Source organism: Chenopodium album, chromosome 10 (genome assembly GCF_948465745.1).
Source record: "Chenopodium album chromosome 10, dcCheAlbu1.1, whole genome shotgun sequence".
NCBI classification, from domain to species: domain Eukaryota; kingdom Viridiplantae; phylum Streptophyta; class Magnoliopsida; order Caryophyllales; family Amaranthaceae; genus Chenopodium; species Chenopodium album.
This window is the reverse complement of record NC_137843.1, coordinates 49,829,157-49,853,491: the sequence shown is the minus strand read 5'-3', so window position 1 is coordinate 49,853,491 and position 24,335 is coordinate 49,829,157. Positions and strand designations below refer to the sequence as shown.

General features: G+C 39.4%; 1 pseudogene; it reads right to left on the bottom strand.

Moving 5' to 3' along the window:
- Positions 1-1,284: 1,284 nt before the first annotated feature.
- LOC145565320 (L-type lectin-domain containing receptor kinase IX.1 pseudogene) lies at positions 1,285-23,985 on the bottom strand (annotated as a pseudogene).
- Positions 23,986-24,335: the final 350 nt, after the last annotated feature.

Below are 24,335 nucleotides of genomic sequence, written 5' to 3'. Positions count from 1 at the left end.
CTAGATTGGTTGCCTTAAGTTCTCAAACGAGGTTTTTGACCAGAACCTCGCAATAGGTGAGACCGTGAGAAGTGTAAGCACCATGAGGTGTGATAACCCTATCGATATGAATAATAAAGGCTACTTTTAATATAGGGTGTTTTGGTCTGTGTTTTTTTTAATATTGTTAATATTGAACTAAATCATGAAGTTATAATTTAGGTTGTGGAGAGGAAGAATTTGGCTCCCCTGTTCTAAGATAGTAACAATTAATGTTGAGGCAGTGGATGAAGGAATTATCTGTCGATCAAGATGCCAATTAATTAGGACTAGCTATAGTAACAATATTTTACAATTAGTTATCTTAGATGGTCATAGTACATTGCTAGAAACCAAATCTGATCAATTGGCTAATCATTTAAATCCATTATGGTGGCCAGTCAAGATTTATACATCTTTAGAGCTTTTGGAATGCTTTCCAAGTACACGGAATTGGAAAAACTCTCTGTCAGTAATTGTTCTACATTAAGGGTAATGACAAGTACCATTCAGAAGGTGATATCGTTGGTCACATAGAACATATATCCTTATAATCGGAACTTCTCACAGGTCAACTGAGGTCGACTTAGCAGGCAAGACCCCTTTAGATTAATTGGGGAGAGGTGGGGGGGGGGGGGGGGTAGGGAAGGGATCGAAGAAGGTAAGGGAATTTCTGCTACAAAATATTTCTAGTGGGGATTGAATGTCAAAAAGTACAATCCTTACCAATAGATCAAGTAAGTACTTGATACGAGTAATAAACATATAGTAAACATTAGTTGTATGTAAAACATACATAGAGTTAGCTTAAATAATCTGTATACGAAAGAAAAATATATGAAGGAACATTGAAATTTTTAAATAATATGATAATCAATCTAGTCTGACCAACACAATGCAAAACTTAACACGGATCAATTTTTCCAGCACAAATGTACTTGCAATACATTAATAGCCATAGCAAAAACATACGAGATCAAAACACATGTTTTAGAAAACCCATTATTCAAAATTCAAATGCCTTACAAGTAAAATAGTAAAGTAAGTTGGAGAAGAAGTTGGTTTCTCTGTCACACTCAGAGAGTTCGAGATGCTCATCAGACTCATTTTGGTTCCTTGATGTAATCTTTTAGGATGAGCCCTTTAACTTGATTCCCTGCCATTAAAAAATAAAAGAAAAAACAAAGGTCTTGTGGAAAAAGTACATACATTTGACATTAAACATAACCATTTCTAACTAACTGATCAAGGCATAGAAGATGAACTCTAACGACCCACTTCAATGCTCGTAGAAGTTATTGAAGGGACACTAGAACTAGCTGAATGTACAGGCACATGGTACATAGCAATGGGCATTTTGGGTGGAAGGCTAGGCAGAGTGGTCTCAAAATTTAGAACTTGAATGACTTGTCTTACAGACGGCCTCATAGTATGATCAGGATGAGCACACCATAGACCGGCCATTATCAAACACTCGGCCTGCTTAGCATCATAATCAGTCCCTAGTCTCTGATCCACAGCAGAAAATAAGTCACCTTTGCCATAGAGATCCCACACCCACTCAATTAATCCCTTTTCGATACTAATGTCCCCAAGATCCCTTGATTTGTGTCCGGTGGCTATCTCAAGTACGACAACACCAAAGCTATATACATCCGATTCTTTACTAGCCTTCCCTGTATTCATATACTCTGGGGCCATGTATCCTAGAGTTCCTGCTAAACTTGTTGTTTGTGCAACAAGTTCATGGTCCATTACTCTTGCAAGACCAAAGTCACCTAGCTTAACATTAAAATTGGAATCCAGCATTATGTTGCTGGACTTTATGTCGCGGTGCAACACACATTGCTCCAACTCCTAGTACAAGTAAACCAGCCCTGAAGCGAGCCCAAGAGCTATTTTGTATCTCGATGACCATGACAAAGGAGCCTTTTTTCCAAATAGATGAGAGTTAAGACTACCATTTGGCATGAATTCATATACAAGCAAAAACTCATCTTCATCATGGCACCATCCAATAAGTTGAACTAAGTTCCGATGTCTTAGCCTGCTAATAATCTTAATCTCGGTACTATACTCTTTTTTCCCCTGTTTTGACCCCTTGGAGAACTTTTTCACAGCAATTGGCATATCCAAGTCTACCAGATATCCTTTGTAAACACTACCAAAACCTCCTTCTCCCAACTTTCGATCACTAGAAAATTTATAAGTAGCTGAGACAAGCTCTAAGTAAGAGAACATTCTAGGCCCGGCTCCTCTCTCAAATTCATCATGGAATGAGGCTGCCCTTGCCTGTTTCGTTCTCATACGTGTATTTTTCTCTGGTACATAAAGAACATAATTAAGCTCCCCAGCAAAATAAACCCGAATGGTGTAATCAATCCAGCCATTAACTTGGCCTTGTTATTTCCACCACTCTTCACTTTTTCCTCCAAGTTTGAGCTAAATGCCCATGATTGAAGATTATGTCGCTCCACATATTGGCCAGTGGCAGCAGAAAAACCAATAGAAACCCACTCGGGTAAGGCGGTCATTAGATCAATTTGCAAAGAGAGACTCGAATTCTCACTAGCACTTAAGAGATTTCCATATGACCAAAGAATAGTGAGATTCTTAGTAGTAGCATTATAAGTCACCCAAACATTAACAATTTCTCCACTATGTTCATTAGCATTCCAATGAGTATACTTGGCGGATGCTATATTACCGTTGTTGATCCCAACATGTTCGTAGGGAGGATCCCCTTCTGCATTTGAAAACGAATCAAATTCAACAAAGACAATTTGGTTACTGGAGGGGAATGATGTTGTGGTGTTAAGGAGGCCGAGAAATCCACCATCCGAATTGGGTGGTATCTCGAAACCAGGAGGAGCTGTTGGAAATGGTAATGCAATCGGAGGAATCTCGCGCTCGATCGGGCGATGGTTTGCCCGACCGGGCGGAATTGGCTAAGGAAAAAGAGGGCTCTCGCGCCCGACTTGGCGGTGGTTCGCCCGACCGGGCGGCGGAGTCGAGTTTTGACGAGCCCGATCGGGCGACTCTTGCCCGATTGCTCGCCCGGGGTGAGATTTCCAAATCGCCCGACCGGGCGGGTGTGGCCTGACCGAGCGCGACACCAGGTCTGGGAAATTTCATCTCGCTCCCGATCGGGCGGCTGGTTGCCCGATCGGGCCCGCCTTTTTCCTTAGGTCGGTTTGGTTTATTTGTCTCCTAATTTCGGGACACATATAAATATGAGCATTGCCTATCCTATCTTCATCATTCACTTTAAAAAACCTCAAACACAAAATCTACCCTTTGAGATCTGAATAGTTCTTGAGCAATTCCACTATTTGGGTTCGGGTGCACGGATTACGGAGAGAGTTGCGTTAAACTTGGGGGGCGTGCGTCACTAGGAAACTTGTACCGGTGGTGGCGTATTTCGCTTCTAAGGCAGTGGATTATTGTTCCGCGGCGCGACTGTGAGTTTGAGATCTTCAATCCAGGAAAGTTCTAATCTTTTGTTTGTTATTGATTGCAATAGTTATTTTACCGACAATTTAGAAGAGAAATATTTTATTTGTTCTGTTGATATCATGACTAGCAATTCTTAAACTCGTTTATACCTAGATCTGTCTAAGGTTGAGTCTCTTGATGGAATTAATTATAAGAGATGGTCACAAAGGGTGTTGATTGCTTTTGAACAAGTAGAGGTTGATTATGTTTTGTTTAAGGATGCCCCAAAACCTATTGAACAAACCAATGCTATGATTGAAATTCCTAGTACTCCTGTTCCTGGGAATAAAGAATCCGACCCTAGCCAGAGGACCACTACTGTTATTGTTAATGAATCTGAAATCAAGAAATTTGATCGTGATAATAAGTTTGTTAAGGGTCATCTTTTGAACCACATGAAAAATAACATATTTGATTTGTATATCAATATGAAATCTGCTAAGGAGATGTGGGAGTCTTTAGAAAAGAAATATGGTGCTGATGATGCCAGGAAAAAGAAGTATGTGACTGGAAATTGGTTGAACTTCAAATTGGTTGATTCAAAGCCTATCATGGACCAAGTCCATGTGTATGAAAATTATGTTGCTGAGATTCTTGCTCAAGGTATGAAGATGTGTGAAATCCTTCAGGCTAATGTTTTAATTGAGAAATTACCAGATTCCTGGTCTGATTATCGAAATCACCTCAAGCATAAAAAGAGGGATTTAACCCTAGAAGAACTTGTGAGCCACATGAAGATTGAGGAAGCCAATAGGCTTAAGGATGTTTTCTCTAAGCCAAATAATGTGTTAGCAGTTAAAGCTAACCTTGTTGAATTTAATGCTGACTCTGACAGGAAATCAGGTGACAATCGTGCCAAGAAGGGGAATTTTGAGAAGAAGGGAAGTCTCCAAGCTAAGGGCAAGATTGAGAAGAAGAACACTGTCAAGTGTTGGTCATGTAGTGAAGTGGGGCACTTTGCTTCACAGTGCAAGAACAAGAAGAAGAAAAATCTGAAGACGAGTGGAGGGAACAAAGTTCAGGCTCATCTGGTTGAGAATGAGGATGAAGATGTCATCGCTGCAGTTGTCTCTGAAGTCAACTTGGTTGAGAACAACTCTGAATGGATTGTGGACACTAGTGCATCTAGACACTTCTGTGCTAACAAGGATCTGTTTGTCAGTATGGAAGAGGCAAAGCAAGGTGAACAAATCTACACTAGTAGAAAAAACTAAATGGGAAGCCCCAATTGGCAAGCGGTTTTTCAAATCCGCTTCGAAAGACCCTATTTTAAAAAAAAAAAACTCTTTTTTTAGAATGGCAAGCGGTTTTGGCGCGAACCGCTTCCCATTACATGTATTGGCAAGCGGTTCGGGGTTGAACCGCTTGCCATTTGGTATAATGGTAAGCGGTTCAACCCCGAACCGCTTGCCAATTCAAAAAAAAAAATTGCGGGAATTGAAACTCAGCAGTCGTCAGCGGCACTTAGTTGAATTTTCCCCAAAAATTCGAACATACAGTACTCTCTAATTCACATCCCCTCTCTTTCTCACTCCTTGCTTCCAACTCCACTCTCAAGCATACTCCACCACCGCCGCCGCCGCCACCATCACTCCTTTCACTCCCTTTTCTCTTTTTTTTTTTTTTTAATTTTCGTGGGTTTGTTTGTAGCTGCTCCTGTGCGAAAATTTGCAGCGTTCGTGGGGATTTGTTGCTCAAGGTCGCTGGTGGTGTTCGTGGCTACATGCTGCTGTTTTCGTGGGGGTGCGGCTGCCAATTTATGGGTGGCTGGTGGTGTGTGTTCTGATTTTTCGCCCCACCACCACACCTCTCTCTCTCCCTGCCCTAATTGAAGCTACTACTTCTTTCAAAGCCACCACAAGTCTAACTCTCACCCCACAATATCAATCCTTCTCTTTCACACTCTAAAATTAGGGTGAGCTCTTGCTAAACTTTACTTAAATATGTATTAATTGTTTGTTTATTCCAAACTTTAACATTAGGTTTCAAATTTAGTGAACACATTTATCTTAATTGTTTTATTAATTGTTTGTTTATTCCATAATGTTAATTGTTACTTTAATTGTTTAAATGTTATATATATATATGTTGTTTGAATATGAGTAGCTTTAAAGTTAATTTTTTAAAGAGAATAGTTATTAGTTAACATGTTAGTTTGTTAAATTTGGTTAGTAAATTATAATGTTTGAATGGATTGCTATGAATGAATGAATGGAATGTTAACCTTAGTTTGATTTTAGGTAATTTAATTAGCAATATATGAATGAATGAACTTGTGTATTGTTAGTTGAATGTCATATAAAAGCAAATTATTGAATGCTTGCATCATCATTTGCCTAGATACCCGTTCGAGTCTTTCTCATTAGGAGAAAGTCTTGAATAGTCCCCGGTTGGGACTGTTCTTGGACGTTTAATCTCAGTTCGGTAGTGAATGTATGTCTCTTTTTCGATTTTAAGGAAATCTCGGCTTATCATTTTCTCACCATGTTCTCTGGGTGCATATGTAGGTAAGTAATTACCTACATTGTGTACTTGGAGAACTGGGGGGAAATGCTGCCGGATTTTCCTTAAAATTGAAAAGTTGACATACCTTCACTAGTGAGATTAGACGTTCAAGGATGGGTTAGGTTGGAGTGATAAGGACCTTTTGGGAGCATTCATTTTTACGCGATATGGATGAATTATATGATATATGTACTTTGATTAACATAATTCATGTTACATTTATACATTATTTGAAATGTGTCGGTATATTTAAAGGCAATTTAAAACGACAATGGATCGCGGTTGGATGTATGGTAGACGTGATACATTCGAATTCTTTAATGGGCTTCAAGAGTTTTGCAAGAGTGCTTCAGAGTATCAGCTCAGTACGGGTGAAAATTACCTTTATTGTCCTTGTATCAATTGTAATAATGTCACAAGGGTCGATAGTGTTGATACCATCATGGCTCATGTACAATGTCATGGGTTTAGGCCTCAATATCATGTGTGGGTTTGGCACGGTGAAAAGGGATCGTATAGAGAGAATGTTGTTGGGAATGAGACGCATTGTAAAAGTGCCGAGATTCGTGTGGAAGAGGAATATGGGAGTGATGATGATGGAGATGGGGATGAGGATGGGGATGAGATCGAAGATGTTGGTTATGATCACTTGGATGAGATGATGCGTGATGTTGAAGGTGAATTTGGTGACCGATCTGATGTATTTGACTCATTATCAGAGGCTGCCAAAAAGCCTTTGTATCCTGGGTCCAAAAAATACACAAAACTCTCAGCCGTGCTAACACTTTTTAATATTAAGTCGAAGCATAACTGGAGCGACAGTAGTTTTACTTCTTTGTTGACTGCGTCATGTGACATGTTGCCTGATGGGAATGAACTTCCTAGTTCCTACTATTATGCAAAGAAACTCATGTGTCCATTTGGTTTGGAATATAAGAAGATACATGCATGTCCTAATGATTGTGTTCTGTATCGAAATGAATATGAAGAATTGGAGGAGTGTCCACGTTGCGGTGAGTCGCGCTACAAGCAAACAAGCTGCAATGTTGGTATGAATGGACCTCCTGCCAAGGTGTTGTGGTATCTTCCCATTATTCCAAGGTTAAAGCGTCTATTTTCAATACCAAAAGATGCTAAGAACTTGAGATGGCATGCAGAGGGGAGAAAGAAAAATGGTTTGTTGAAGCATCCGGCTGATTCTCCACAATGGAAGAACATGGATATGAAGTTTAGGGAATTTGGTGATTAAGTTAGAAATTTAAGGCTTGGGTTGTGCACGGACGGTATGAATCCATTTGGCACTCTTAGTACCAAACATAGCACATGGCCGGTACTTTTAGTGATCTACAACTTGCCTCCGTGGTTGTGCATGAAACGGAAGTACATAATGCTTTCACTTTTGATAACGGGGCCAAGGCAACCTGGAAACGACATAGATGTTTACCTTGAGCCCCTTGTTGATGATTTGAGAAAGATGTGGGATGAAGGAGTTTCCGTTTTTGATGCCCATAAGAACGAGATGTTCATATTGCGTGCTGCCCTTATGTGGACCATCAATGATTTTCCCACATATGGCAACTTGTCCGGGTACAAGAACAAAGGGAAGAAAGCATGTCCCATATGTATCGATGACACACCAAGCGTGTACCTTCACAACTGGGGCAAAGATGTGTACGTGAGGACCCGAAGATTGCTTAGGCGCGATCACCCATATCGTAGGCAGAAAAAGGCCTTCAATGGGAAAGTGGAAGAGGGGGTTGCACCTAGGGCATTGAGTGGAAAAGAGGTTTATGCTAGAGTGAAGGGTATACCATGTGTTTTTGGTAAAACAACGAAACCAATAGACCCACATGCTCTTTTTAAAAAGGAATCAATCTTTTGGAAGCTTGAGTACTGGAAAGAACACGATGTTAGACATTGTCTCGATGTGATGCATATAGAGAAGAATGTTTGTGATGCAATTGTTGGGACAATTATGAACATTTCTGGAAAAACAAAGGATGGAAAGAGTGCGCGATTAGATTTGCAAGCTTGGGGGGTTCGTCCGGAATTGTGGGTTAACACAAAGGTAGTGATGACAATGGTAAAGGAAAAGGGAAGCGAAGATGGTGGACAAAAACGTAAGGGGAAGCGCAAGGACAAGGCCACGGGTAGCTCAAAGAAGAAAGTTGATGGAAAAGGCAAGAATAAAAAGGTTTATTTACCTCCAGCTTGCTACACATTGTCAAAGGAAGAAAAACGAAAGTTTTGTGCTTGTTTGTATGACATTAAAGTTCCATCTGGGTTCTCGTCAAACATGAAAAGATTTGTGTCCTTAAATGGAGAATTGAAGTTGACAAGTATGAAATCCCATGATTGTCACATGATGATGCAAGTATTCCTACCGATTGCAATTCGTGGTATTTTACCGAAGCACGTGAGAGAAGTTATTACAAGCCTTTGTTCGTTTTTCAATACTATATGCAGCAAAGTGCTTGATCCCTTTACACTTGATGCTCTCCAGGCGAATGTTGTTGTAACTATGTGCAAATTTGAGATGTATTTTCCACCGTCACTTTTTGACATAATGGTGCATTTGATTCTTCATTTGGTTCGTGAGATTAAGTTGTGCGGTCCAGTCTTTATGAGGTGGTGCTATCCTTTTGAAAGACACATGGGTACATTGCAAGATAAAGTCAGAAATCCAACCCATCCGAAAGGTAGTATGGTACAAGGAATAGTGGCTGAGGAGATTGGTAATTTCGTGGCAGAGTATGTTGCCGTTGCCGAACCTATTGGGCTTCCCACTTCCCGACATGAAGGGAGACTTGATGGTCATGGCACAATCGGGTCGAAACGGATCTCACCTACTCGAGATCAGTTCTTGCAAGCTCACCTATTTGTGCTTCATCATGTTGTTGAGGTTCACCCTTATTTAGAAGAGCATATGGATAGTTTGCGTGTCGAATTTCCATCTAAAGGGGAAAGGGCACTAATGCAGTTGCATAATAAGATGTTTGTGAAGTGGTTCCATGATCGTGTGATGCATCAATTGGAATTGGATGAGGGTGTCTCTAGTACAATAAAATGGCTAGCTTATGGTCCAAAGGAAGATGTTCATTCATTTGAGGGATATGACATAAATGGATACACATTTTGGACTGAGCGTCGGGATCAGAAATCCTCATCGACTCAAAACAGTGGTGTCACTCTTGTGGCTTCATCAACAGAATTTGCAAGTGCAAAGGATACATCACCAGTTGAGGCACTATTATCCTACTATGGACGAATTCAAGAAATATGGGAACTAGATTACCGTGAGTTCAAGGTAGGTCTATTCAAGTGTAAATGGGTCGATAATAACAGGCACAACGTCAGACATGACGACTTCACTCTTGTAGACCTTGGCCACTTGCGGGATAGTTTGGAACCATTCATCCTTGCATCTCAAGCTAAGCAAGTGTTCTATGTAACTGACCCAGCCGATCCTAAATGGTCCATTGTCCTTGCTGGAAAAGAAGAATTTTAGGGGTTGGAGATGTTGAAGACGAGGAAGAATATGATGCATTTGATGATTCACCCCCTTTCACTGCTCCTAGAGTTGATGTAGCAAATGATGTAGACAATGACACTACTTATATTCGATCAGACCACAACGAGGGAATACTCGAATGAGGTACTTTTATTGATGCATGATTATAAAAATCTCTAGCTTGATTAGATGTGAACTATAAATTCATGAAAATAAAGATGTTGGGAAAATTAGAACCTCATTTATGTCATTTTGAGCTTATATCGCTCCTAAAACCTTGTTTTTGCATGAAATCAATGACTTTTAAGCATTTTCTACTTATAAACATGTTATGTACACCAAATATATATAGTTAGAAAGATTAGATGTAAAGGTGGAATGATAAGAAAGAAGTTGGGAAAGTTAGAACATGTTATATATAACAAATATCTTTCGCTCTTAGCGCCTTGTTTTTGCATAAAATCAACGACTTTTAAGCATTTTCAACTTATATACATGTAATATACACTAAATATGAATTGTAAAGAGGATAACATGTGAATTTGTTGTGAAAACAAAGAAGTTGGGTAAGTGTTTGATATTTTGGTGAAGCACCTTTGATTACTTTTAGTTATGACTAACAATTTGCTTTGCTTGTGATCGTAGGTGTGTATACATCATGGGTAGTGATGAGAACCTTCATTTGGATGAGGATGTGGATGATGAAGACCGTAAAAGTTCTCACTCTGATGACCCGGAGTATGATGTTAATAAGGAGACAGATTTAGGTGAAGAGGAAGACCAAGCTCATGACGAGTTGCAACGTAGGCTTGTGGAGTATGAGATATCAGCTGAATGTGCCCCCCTATTAATGATAATGTTGTATCCGAGTTTGTATGTGATTCACAAGGACAAAGTCACATGCAAAGTCAAGTGAAAACCACCGGTGGTGGAGGGCGGGTAAAGGAACCGGTGAAGAGAAAAGCTAGGGGTGCAACAAAAGCTTTTAAGAAACCCGGGGTACCCATGGTTCTTGAGTATGACGAGTTCGGTCAACCTGCTGGCCAATGGCGCGACAAATATTCCCAACACGTTGGCATACTAACTCGTAAAATACCCATTACACTTGATTGGGCCGAGGTACCACCCGGGTTGCTTCAAACGGCTTGGGACGATACAATGGTAAGTGTTTTGAATTTGCTGTTTTATTTTGGCTTACAAATCATGTAGTACATGAAAGAGGCAAAACCCGCAATACCCCTCGGCAATTTCCATGGCCTGTTGCTTCTGCCTAAAAGCTGCCTTGGCTTCTGCAGCTACCTGGGCAGTTGCCTGGGCCTGCTGCAGCTGCCTGGGCAGTTGCCTGGGCCTGCTGCAGCTGCCTGGGCCTGCCAGGGCTGCTGCTGCTGCCTGGCTGCTGCTGCTGCCTTGGCAGTTACCTGGGCTGCTGCTGCTGCCAGGGCTGCTGCTGCTGCCTGGCTGCTACCAGGGCTGCTGCTGCTGCCTTGGCAGTTGCCTGGGCTGCTGCTGCTGCCTGGGCTGCTGCTGCTGCCTTGGCAGTTGCCTGGGCTGCTGCTGCTGCCTGGGTAGTTGCCTGGGCTGCTGGGCCTGCTTCTCCTTTTTTTTGTTTTTTTTTTTATAAAAAACTATTAACGTTGATAGTTGTCATTCTTACAGAGTGTGTTTAACATTCCTGATGAGCCAGCCAAGAGAAAATCATTTGAAGCTTTTGTACAAGAGAGATTCAAGAATTTCAAAAGTTACTTGAGAACTAGATGGATCCATAAGAAAAAAAGGAAAAGACCGAAGAAAAATAAACAAGCTACTGAAGGAGAGGAGAAACCTGATATCAAACCGTGGGAGCTATATCCACAAATACTTCCGGATGACTGGAACAAGTTTGTGGCGAAATCAGTTACCGCGGCTGCACTTATATATATATATATATATATATATATATATATATATATCAGTTTGGGCAGTTGTTTGATGTGATTTTGGTTTACTACAAATATGGATGCTAACATTTCTTGATATGTAGGAAAAAAGTGAAAAAGCTAGAACCAATGCTCAGAAGAAATTGTATAGCCATCATATGGGTTGTAAGACATTTGCGGAATCTAGACCAAAGTGGATCAAAGAGGGTCTATACCCCATAGACAAATTTTCAAAATCTGATAAACCGCTTTCTTCCACGGTCTCCACTTTGGTATGTCGTGCAATTGACTGGTGGTGTGCTATGCATGGGATTGACAAGAACACAGGCAAGTATGTCATGCATCCGGATACAAAAGCAGTAGCAGATGCACTTGTAAGCAACCTAAGCTACTTTTGCTATTATTACACCCTTATTATTAAATATTTTCATATAAACTACTTCTTACTTGGAATTTGTAACTTCTTGTTTTGTTACAGCTTGATCATACATCGGAAGTAATTGAAGGCAAGCTCACTCCAAGCATCGAGAATGATCCTTTTACCTTGGCTTTGGGAAAACCATACCACCCTGGGCGAGTTATTGGTTCAGGAGGGAAACAACTAGGGTGGGAAAAGGTGATGGGTTCAGAATACACTAGATCGGGAAGAAGTAGATCAAGTGTTAATTCACCATATCATTTGGATGACAAGGAAAAGGAATCACTTAAGGCGGAGATACGCGCGGAGATGCAAGAACAAATGCAAAGTCAATTCAATGCCATTTTGAAGCACATGAACTTGCCAAACTTGCCGTTACCCTCAATTACCCCGGTGGACTCATGTAGTACTCACCCAGACCACGTCGTGGACGATCTAGTTGTTGAGAGCGAGGTAAACTTCAGTAGCTAATCATATGTGCTTCTATTAAACTTTCGTCGGTTAGTTCACAACTAATGTCCTTATCAACTGTGTAGGAAGAGACGCCTTGTGAGCTTCTTCACCCCGGGGAAAATAAGGATGGAGAGTTGCCTTTGGTGGGGTATGGTAGCGCACAACCGTTTGACAAGGTCCATTTCAAGTCTAATACTAGTACCCACTATATCTCGGTCGGGATCAATTCTATAGCAGTCGGGTTTGAGGACTTACCACTACCGGTGCCTAGAGAGGAATATGATTTCTTTAACCTGATTGATGCGAAAGGTAGCTTTGTGCAATGGCCACGTGATCGGGTGAGGTTGTTAGGAGTGGTAAGTATACACTACTTGTTTTTAATTAAAACATGTCTACATAAACAATAACTTCTAATATGACCATGTGTTTTTATGTTACTAGGTTACAAAGGAAAATCAGCCCGCTAAAAGGAAGAAGGTGGAGAAGCCAAAATCCAAGGATGTCCAACCTCCAAAGATCATGGAACAAGGACAAGGGTCAAAGGGTGAACACTTGTCGAATAAGAGTTCGAGAGCTCCTTCGAATCCACTCGTAGAAGCCGATGTCCTTAAGTCGCTCTCAAAAGCTTGTTATTTTCTTCACAACCGTGTTAGTGAGTTACCCATGGACAAACAAATTCAAGTGTTTTTACCTAAGGCATTGTTCCACTATGATGAGGATGCGATCGCATTTATTTCAAGAGTCGATGTGAAGGAATTTCTCACCGGTTCAGAGCTTAACATTTCCATTATTCAAACATTCATGAGGTAATGCAATGCTACCATTCCTAATGATATTGTTTTCTTGATATTTCTGAATGAAAACAATGCAAATACTAATAATTTTCCCACATTACTCTTATGAAGGTCACTACAGGTGCTCATTCTTAGTAAACCCAATTCTTAGGCTGCAGTTGGGTGGTTATGCCCCGAGCAGACCTCCGAAACCAGATGCTTACATAACCCTCGTGAGATGGTAGATTACCTTGCGCGAAGTTTGAAAGAATCAACGCATGCGGGAGACAAGTTCATATTAGCCCCATGCTTTGAGGAGTACGTTTAAATATGTCATAATTTAGTTCTTTGTTAAGTATATATGTTGACGTCTAACACTGATGGATTGTTATTTGGTGAAAATATATATGCAGTTCTCATTGGAGCCTTATGGTGGTATGTGTTGCTAATAACACAATCTACTACTTTGATTCGGCTAGTACTTGGCCACCACGGAAGTTGCTAGTACAGAACCTACTGAATGGGTAAATATTGATTCCTGTTGTTGAATACCCTCACCTAAGTTATTGAGTATTTATGTTTCTTACTTTGAACTTATTTTCCTAAAGTGTTATGAAGAAGCTAAATTGTCGTTCTGTTGCGGGTCCAACGTGGAAATATGCAAAGGTAATGGTTTGAACACTGCTTTGTTTAGTAAACTTGGCTTCGATTATGGCTATGCATGACTAGATTACCTTTGTGTCATGTAAGTGTGCGCAACAAGACAACAGAGTTGATTGTGCCCTATACGTGATGAGGTTTATGTTTGCCATAGTCAATTGTTGCACGGAAGCTCAACACGTTGAGGGGGTATGGGTTTTTTTTTTATTCTCCAGATCAATAATTGCTTCCATGGCAGCTGCAGCAGCCACGGCAGCAGCAGCAGCAGCCCAGGCAGCTGCTGCAGCCATGGCAGCAAACCAGGCAGCTACAGCAGCCACGGCAGCAGCAGCAGCAGCCCAGGCAGGTGCCCAGGCAGCTGCAGCAGCCATGGCAGCAGCCCAGGCAGCTGCAGCAGCCCAGGCAGGTGCCCAGGCCGCTGCAGCAGCCACGGCAGTAGCCTTGGAAGCAGCAGCAGCAGCCCAGGCAGGTGCCCAGGCAGCTGCAGCAGCCACGGCAGCAGCCCAGGCAGCTGCAGCAGCCTAGGCAGGTGCCCAGGCAGCTGCAGCAGCCTAGGCAGGTGCCCAGGCCGCAGCAGCAGCCACGGCTAGCTGCAGCAGCCACGGCTAGCTGCAGCAGCCACGGCTAGCAGCAGCAGCCATATGGCAGCAGCGTTGGTAGCAGCCCGGGGAATATGGTAGTATTTTATGAACTTGGTGCGTAAATGAAAGTGAATTTGGCCATTGTGGTAAAATTTTTTGAACTTGTTGCATAATTGATAGTGAATTTGGTAATGAAGTCATACATGTCATATTTGGGCCATTTTGGGTAAATTGCGTCCTAAAACTTAGTAAATTGTTATTTTGATGTGATTTCAAACCTTATACACCTAAGACTAGGTAATAGTGACATGTTATGAGAAAGAAATAGTCCATTTGATAAAAAATTAGAAATTGGGCAAAGTAGTAGTCACATATGCCTTATTTGGGCCATTTTGGATGAAATCCGTCCTAAAACTTAGTAAAATGCATTTTGTGGGATTCCAAGCCTTAAACTCCTAAGACTAGGTAATATTGACATGTTATGAGAAAGAATTAATTCATTTTATAAGAAATGTAGAAAATGGGCAAAGTGGAAGTCATATAGGCCTTATTTGGGGCATCCATGTATAAAATGTGTCCTAAAACTTAGGAAAATGTTCTTTTGATGTGATTTCAAGTCTTAGACACCAAAAACTAGGTAATATTGACATTTTATGATAAAGAATTAGTGCATTTGATAAAAAATGTAGAAAATGGGCAAAGTAGAAGTCATATAGGCCTTATTTGGGGCATCTTGTATAAAATGCGTCCTAAAACTTAGTAAAATGTTCTTTTGATGTGATTTCAAATCTGAGACACCTAAGACTAGGTAATATTGACATGTTATGAGAAAGAATTAGTGCATTTGACTAGAATAGTAGAAAATGGGCAAAGTAGAAGTACAATAGGCCTTATTTGGGGCATCCTTGGATAAAATAGGCCCTAAAACTTAGTAAAATGTTTTTTTGATGTGATTTCAAGTCTTAGACACCAAGTACTAGGTAATATTGACGTGTTATGATAAACAGTTAGTGCATTTGATAAAAAATGTAGAAAATGGGCAAAGTAGAAGTCATATAGGCCTTATTTGGGGCATCCATGGATAAAATGTGTCCTAAAACTTAGTAAAATGTTCTTTTGATGTGATTTCAAGTCTTAGACACCAAATCCTAGGTAATATTGACATGTTATGATAAAGAATTAGTGCATTTGATAAAAAATGTAGAAAATGGACAAAGTATAAGTCATATAGGCCTTTTTTGGGGCATCTTGTATAAATTGCGTCCTAAAACTTAGTAAAATGTTCTTTTGATGTGATTTCAAGCCTTAGACACCTAAGATTAGGTAATATTGACTTGTTTTGATAGAGAATTAGTGCATATGATATGAAATGTAGAAAATGGGAAAAGTATAAGTCATATAGGACTTATGTGGGGCATCAATGGGTAAAATGCGTAATGCTCTTTTGATGTGATTTGTAAATGGCATAATTCTCTTTTGATGTGATTTGTAAATGGCATCAATTAGTCCTAGCTAGCTAATTATTTTAATTTTTTTTATAATAGTCAAGTGTTATATATATAATGTTTGTTTTTTTTTTCCTAAAGGTTTGCGCGATTCAAAGGGAAGGCCCGTTAACAAGCAAAGAAATCGATGAAATTCGCGACATGTGGGCTTATTTCGTGACATTTGATGGCATCTATTAGTATTGTCGGAGTGGGTGCACACACACCAAATTAATTAGTGAGCTTGAGTTTAGTTATTAGTATGATGAACATTATTTTAGTTAGTATATGTTTTTTTTTTATATTAACATTAATTATGATTAGTACGTAGCTATTGATGGTGTTATATATCTTTACACATTTTGTTGTACTTACATATTATTGTTAATTCAATATTACAATGATGTTACTTTTGATATGATATATATATATGTAATTTTTATTTCATGTTATATTATTGTATTATTATTAATAATATTAATATTAATATTATTAATAATAATAATATTATTATTACTATTATTAATAATATTAATATTATTGTGACAGGTCCCTATTATAATTAAGACATGACTATTTATATTAAAACAGGTCACTAATTATATTATTACAAATTAATAATAATTTTGGAAAAAAAAAAAAAGAATGGCAAGCGGTTTAGGTTCAGAACCGCTTCCCATTTGAAGAGAATGGCAAGCGGTTTGGTGCCAAAACCGCTTGCCATTACAATTGACATAAGAGTATGTCATGTGTAATGGCAAGCGGTTTTGGCGCCAAACCGCTTGCCATTCTCATCAAAAGGCAAGCGGTTCTGAACCGCTTGCCATTTAAATGGTCATTGGCAAGCCCCCCATTAGGGAGCGGTTCAAAACCGCTTGCCATTGGGGGGTTTGAACCGCTTCCCAATTTGTTTTTTATACTAGTGCTACATGGGAAATTCAAGCAGCTCTGAGGTACTTAGGAAGGGCAAAGTGGTTCTGATGCTGACTTCAGGGAAGACATTGGCTCTTCACAATGTGTTGTATGTTCCTTCTCTTCGTAGAAATTTGATTTCTGGTGCTTTGTTGAACAAAGTAGGAGTTAAGTTAGTTTTTGATGCTAATAAACTTGTGTTAACCCGTCACGGGGAGTATGTTGGAAAAGGTTACCTTAGTGGGGGCCTATTTGTCCTTGAGATTGTAACTGTTTCTTCAATGAATAAGATTTCTACTTCTGCTTATATTGTTGAGTCCTTCGAATTATGGCATAGTAGATTGGATCATGTTGGTGCAACGAAATTGAAACAAATGAAGAGTTTAAATTTGCTCCCAAACATGTCATTAGATGGACTTGAAAAATGTGAAGTGTGTGCGGAGTCTAAATTTGTGAAGAAACCTTACAAAACTGTCACAAAGAGAGAGACCACACCACTTGAGCTAATTCACTCAGATTTAGCAAACTTTAAGAACTTGGAAAGTAGAGGCGGGAAATGCTACTACATCACTTTCGTTGATGATTGTTCGAGATATGGCAGAGTGTATCTTTTGAGAACAAAGGATGAAGCCGAGTCCAAGTTTCTTGTGTATAAGGCAGAAGTAGAAAATCAGTTGGATCGGAAAATAAAGAGAGTCCACTCAGATAGTGGTAGAGAGTATGGCTCTGATTTCCTCAAAGATCTATGTGAAAGTGAGTGAATCATTCATGAAGTATCTGCCCCGTATACTCCCCAGCAAAATGGTATGGCAGAAAGGAAAAATAGGACTTTGAAGGAGATGATGAATGCAATGCTCTTGAGTTTCGGGTTGCTAGACAATCTGTGGGGTGAAGCGGTTTTATCAGCAAATTATGTACAGAACAGAGTGACTCACAAGAAGTTAGACAAGACGCCATATGAGATATGGAAAGGTTATGCTCCAAACTTGAATCACATGAAAGTGTGGGGATGTCCAGCAAAGGTGGGTTATCCATCGTTCAAGCGCTCAACGATAGGTTCTCGGACCTATGATACAGTGTTCATTGGTTATGCTGAGAATAGTGCCGCATACAGGTTTATGAGTCTTAACGATCGCTCTATAAGTGAATCTCGTGATGCAGAGTTCTTTGAACAGGTATTTCCGTTGAAGAAAACCTTAGTTACTAACGATGTTTCTTCAGTTTCTTCATTTACAGAGCCAGAAGATGCTTCCTCTAGGATTGAAAGTGAGATTCAACCTAGGAGGAGTAAAAGGTAGAGAGTGGAGACAAGCTTTGGGCCAGATTTCCTAACAGCCTTTATAGCAGAGTGTGGAAATCTTGGTGAATTCGAGGATGATCTAGATGAGATCATGCTGTGTCTACAGGTTGTGGATGAAGATCCGAAAACGTTCGAAGAAGCTATAAGCTCAATAGATGCAACCTTCTAGAAGGAAGCCCTGAACAGTGAGCTTGATTCAATCATGTCTAACGGGACCTAGGAGCTCGTGGACTTGCCAAAAGGGAGTAGAGCTATTGGGTGCAAGTGGATTTTCAAGAGGAAAATGAGAACCGACGGCACCGTGGAAAGGTTCAAAGCTAAATTGGTGATAAGAGGGTTCACTCAAAAATTTGGCCTTGATTATTTTTATACTTATTCTCCTGTGACTAAAATTGCAACTATTTGTGTTTTATTTTCCTTAGCTTCATCTTACAAATTAATTGTGCATCAGATGGATGTTAAGACAGCCTTTCTGAATGGCGATTTGGAGGAGGAGATCTACATGGAGAAACCTCAGGGTTTTGTAGTTCTTGGCATGGAGAATAAGGTATGCAGACTAAAGAAATCCTTGTATGGTTTGAAACAAGCTCCGAAGCAATGGTATGAAAAATTTCATAAAACTGTTCTTAGTTTTGGTTTTGTCGTCAATAGTAGTGATGCATGTGTGTACTCAAAACTGTTTGGTGCCCAATGTGTGATTTTATGCCTATATGTTGACGACATGCTCTTGTTTGGCACAAATATGTATGTCATAAATGAAACTAAGAAATATTTGAGTTCAAAGTTCGAGATGAAGGACTTGGGGGAGGCAGATGTGACCCTTGGTTTTAAAGTTACTAAGACCAAGAAAGGTTATTTTCTGTCTCAGTCTCATTATGTGGAGAAAATTCTGAAGAACTTTAATTGTTTTGATTTGCCTCTATTGAGGACTCCCTTTGATCCTTCTGGAACTTTGGTGAAAAATGTGGGAGATAGTGTGTCTCAAACTAAATATGCTAAGGTGCTTGGTAGTCTGATGTTTTTAATGAATTGCACTCGCCCTGATATTGCTTTCGCAGTAAGTAGACTTAGTCGCTACACTCATTGTCCTAGTGAGCAACATTGGGTTGCTTTGAGGCGTGTGCTTAGATATCTGTGTGGAACCATGACTTGGGGATTAAATTTTGTTGGTCATCCTTTGGTTCTTGAAGGGTATTGTGATGCAAATTGGGTAACGAATAGCGATGAAACAAGTTCTACCAGTGGCTATGTTTTTACCCTTAGTGGGGGTGCAATATCATGGAAGTCTGGAAAGCAGACGTGTATAGCTCGATCGACAATGGAAGTTGAGTTCATTGCATTGGATCTTGCTACTCAAGAGGCAGATTGGTTGAGAAATTTGCTAATTGATATTCCCTTGTGGGGGATGCCGACACCACCTGTGTCAATGCGTTGTGATTCACAAGTTGCTATATGTGTTGTTAAGAACAGCGTTTACAATGGTAAGAAAAGGCACATAAGAGTCAGACACGAGTCTGTGAGGCAGTTTATTGTGAATGGGGTTATTTCGTTGGACTATGTTCAAACGGAGAAGAACCTGGCAGATCCCTTTACTAAGGGATTAAATCGTAGACTGGTGGTGGAGTCATCAACTGGTATGGGTCTAGGACCTATGTTGTAATGACTTGAAGTTGTAGCTATAAGCTATGTGACATGATACTTTGGTTTTAATAAATTTGAAACCTGTTTTGGTTTATTTGTTTCATTATCGTGAATCATGTGGATTTGTTAGTTATGTATCATGTGTTTGAATCTATTACTCTTTAAGAGTGGTTAATTTTACTAGTTAGATTCTGTTAGGATGAGCCTGTCTCTTAATATCATTTGTCTAGTTATTTTCTGAGCAGGGATTGATGAAGGTTCTTAAGTGAGTTAAGATCTTTAGCTCAGTGGCTCTTAAAACAGGATTGATAATGACACCGAAATTTGAGGGTTGAACTTTTGTCCTTAATGTTCTAATTCTATTGCATGTAATTCTCTGGTTGGCAAGGTGCTTGAATGTGTTTAAGCCTGCTGGGAAAGACCTTTGAATTTGCTGGGAATGTGTGTATATAACACATAGATTGAACACCTACGTGAGTACGAGGTGTGGCCTCCTTCAAGGGAAGACTGGAGTATAGCTTTCCTGAAGTACTCATGAGAGCCCAAGTGTTGGCCAAGATTGGCGGAGTTGCTTAAACTCTAAAGTCAAGGTATGTGTACAAAAGGTCCCTTCCTCGCTCCTAGGAGTTCAAATCTTAGGATACTCACTAGGGAAGTGTTGAAAACCTTGTGCACTAATGTGTTAGTTCAAACCTTTGAACACTAGCATTTAATTACTAAGACTTTCATTTACTGTTCAGATTTCATGTCAATGATCCGTTTGCATTAGTGGGGGATTGTTGGAAATGGTAATGTAATCGGAGGAATCTCGCGCCTGATCGGGCGATGGTTCGCCCGACCGGGCGGAATTGGCTAAGGAAAAAGAGGGCTCTCGCGCCCGACCGGGCGGCGGAGTCAAGTTTTGACGAGCCCGATCGGGGGACTCTTGCCCGATTGCTCGCCCGGGGTGAGATTTCCTGATCGCCCGACCGGGCGCGACACTAGGTCTGGGAAATTTCATCTCTTGCCCGATCGGGCCTGCCTTTTTCCTTAGGTCGGTTTGGTTTATTTGTCTCCTAATTTCGGGACACATATAAATACGAGCATTGCCTTTCTTATCTTCATCATTCACTTTAAAAAACCTCAAACACAAAACCTACCCTTTGAGATCTGAACATTTCTTGAGCAATTCCACTCTTCGGGTTCGGGTGCACGGATAACGGAGAGAGTTGCGTTAAACTTGGGGGGCGTGCGTCATTAGAAAACTTGTACCGGTGGTGGCGTATTTGCTTCTAAGGCAGTGGATTATTGTTCCGCGGCGCGACTGTGAGATTGAGATCTTCAATCGAGAAAAGTTCTAATCTTTTGTTTGTTATTGATTTCAACAGTTATTTTACCAACAGGAGCAATGAAAAATGTGAGGCCATGACCATAATATGCAAAAGACACATTGTTTGTGTCAATGAAAAAGGAGAAATGGGTTGAGAAGTCCGACATCATGCCTGAACTTCTATCCGAAAGATGCACCTTGTCGGCATAAGTAATTAGGCCAACACGGTAAAGATAATTAATTTTGTTGAATTCAATTGCACCCACTGAATTGACTGCATCTCCATGGTAGAGTACGTTAGAATTGGGCTCAAAACGAGGGAATTCGAAGGAAATTGAATCAGCAAAGATCGGAAGAGTGTATAGATACAAAGTAAACGCGAGTTTACAGTATTTTGATCTAGTACACGATCGAGAGCTTAGGAAAGAAACAGCCACTTGCAACGGTCTAGACTAATAAACATAATAAAGAATTAAAATTGTGGAAGAACATGAACATACCGATAGTTGTAGAAGTATAAATTATGTAGTATTAATCATTAGATAGAATTATATGCTAAAAAGTAGGATTATATGCTAAAAGTCTACAAGAATATACTTAGTTAAAACAAATAAGACAAAGTAAGACTATGATAAGAGTGAAAAAAAAAAATCTTATTTGTAGCAGAAAATTAGCCATTATAATCGGATTAACAGCTTCAAGGAAGCAATAATAATGCAAGTCAACTGCTAAGCTAGATTATAATGGTGCATTCACATGCAGTCCTTTAATTAATAAGTTTAATAAATAGTATTAAGGGAATATTAAAATGCTAAGCTTAGGATTATCTTCCTTAGTGATAAGATCAATCTGACTTCTACTGACTACAGTTGATAAACAATATGGTGTCTTTGTAGGGGTGTCAATCGGGTTTGCGGTTCGGTTTATCAATTTTCGGTTTGTAACGGGTCGGTTTTTAATGGGTTGCAATTATTATCAGATCAGTTTGGGTCGGTTTTAAATAATTTCGGGTCGGTTCGGTTTGCTTTAATTTTATTACAGTTTCTTTTCGGGTCGGATTTTAATCGGGTCGGGTTATAATTGGATAGGGTCATAATCAGTTCGGGTTAAATTCGGTCGGTTTAAAAACCGAGTTTGTCAGTTTAAAACGGGTTTTGAGTCAAAACATATCGGGTTGTAATCGGTTCAGGTCATAATCGGTTCGAGTTGAACTCAGTCGGATTGACAACTGGTTTTGCCAATTTTAAACGGGTTCCGTTAATGTATATCTTTTAGTATATCCTCAACATTCTTTAATTAGTTATTCTAGTAGATCATTTGGAGTATTAATTAGTTGTTTAGCTTTATGTCTCTTTTTTGTATAATGATTTTCACGATCAAATAATAATAGCAAATCTAGAGTTAGCTTTTGATTTAGATTTTGTTTAATACAATATAGAGTTCCATAAGCCATTACTCGTAAGAGGACGATAATATTTTAGCATCAGATTTTCAATGACATCAAAATTCCAAACCTTTTCAATATAAATACTTCGTAATTCAAATTATACCCTTTTGTTTTACTATTAATAAAATATACCCAAAAAAAGGAAAAAAAAAAACTCTACGGTCATAACGGGTTACGGGCTTACGAATTATAAATGGTTCGGTTATAAACGGTTACGGGTTGTAAACGGTTCAGTCATAACTTATTACGGGTTATAAATGATTCGGCCCTAACCACTTACAGGTTGTAAACGATTTGGGTTTATCGATTTTTTGTAGGATTTAAACGGTTTCAGTTTATAGTGGGTCAGATTGTTATCGGGTTCAGAAGTACTCGGTTTGAGTTGTTCTCGGTTTCGAGTTGCATCAGTTCGGTTTGATGACGGGTACGGTTCATTAACGGTTCTCAAACATTCGAATCGGTTCAGTTTCAGGTTTTAAAAAATCGGGTCAGGTCGTTTTACGGTTTTAAAATAACAGGTTCTTAGCTGTTCGGTTCCTTTCGAAATAGTTCGAATTCACCAGTTCGGGTCGGTTTTTGACAGCTCTATGTCTTTGTCTTTTTTGCTGATCTAACAATCAATACATCATTGACTTGTGAATGATGTGATTCTTTTAAGGAAGAATGAGATTAGAATATTTTCTTATGTTTTATTTTTTATTTTTTATTTTTTTTTTGTAGTTATTTATTAGTCACAAAGTGACCTATAGGTAGTAATTCATAATTCTGGAAATCATTGAAGAAGACTAATCATGTGCATTCTAGTTGAATGATTAAAAAAAAATGGTTGTAACTTCTGAATGAAGTTAGTGTTTATAATTGATATACTATAAAATATTGAGTACTGTATTGCAAATAATGTATTCGAATAATCGTGTTGCATACCTATCAAAACTAATCTAGTTAGGCTGCCTAACTATGTAGTTGGGAAAGTAAGGGTCGAATCTAAGAGACTAATGTATTAAACTAGCTAAACAAACTTCAATTTATGTCAAGTAATAAGCATGCAAACTAATGCAAACAAGAAAAAAGTATGCTGAAAATATTCATCTAAAAAATGCATCTCAATATATGCAAATTAGATGGTGAAAGGATTTGCATAATAAGTATTGTGCAATGTGCATCATCTACAAAACGACTTCATGTTATACTTTGTTTGGATAGAAGAAAATAGAAGAAAAAGAAGAAAAGAGTAAGGGTGATGAAAAAATTCTCTTGCTTGACTAAGGGTTGGTGTAAAGAAGGGGAAGAAGAGGGAGGGATCAATTTTCCTTCTCTCTTTAATAAGCATTTGGAGAGATTTGAAAGGAAATGAAGCTCACATTTTCCTTCTACGCCTCGAAAAGCTCGTAACATTGACGATTCACTACACTAGTAGGACATCACTTGGTAGATTATTTGACAATTCACAACACCCGTACACCCGCAGGACGTTGCAAGGTACTGAAGAATTTCAAACCTCTATGCATCGAGAAGCTTGCAATAATGACTTACAATTTGCTAGCGATGTCCCCGTAAGACATTACTAAATGATGAATAGTAGTTCACTATGCCTGTAGGAAAACCAATGTATAGAGTACAAGCTAATCCTAAAGTTACCTTATCTTTGGTAACATAGAAATTAGGAAACAATCACAAAGATATACATATTTACCGTAAACAAACTCTATCAAATATATTCTAATATCTCAAAAATATATCCGCAATACCCCCATCAAGTTGGAGCACGAGAGTCGAAGATGCCCAAGTTGGACAGAAGGTAATCAAATTGTGACTTCCTAAGAGCCTTTGTGAAGATATCAGCTAATTGAGAAGAAGTAGAAACATACAATGGGGAAATTAAGCCTTCATTTATAGCATCCCGAACAAGGTG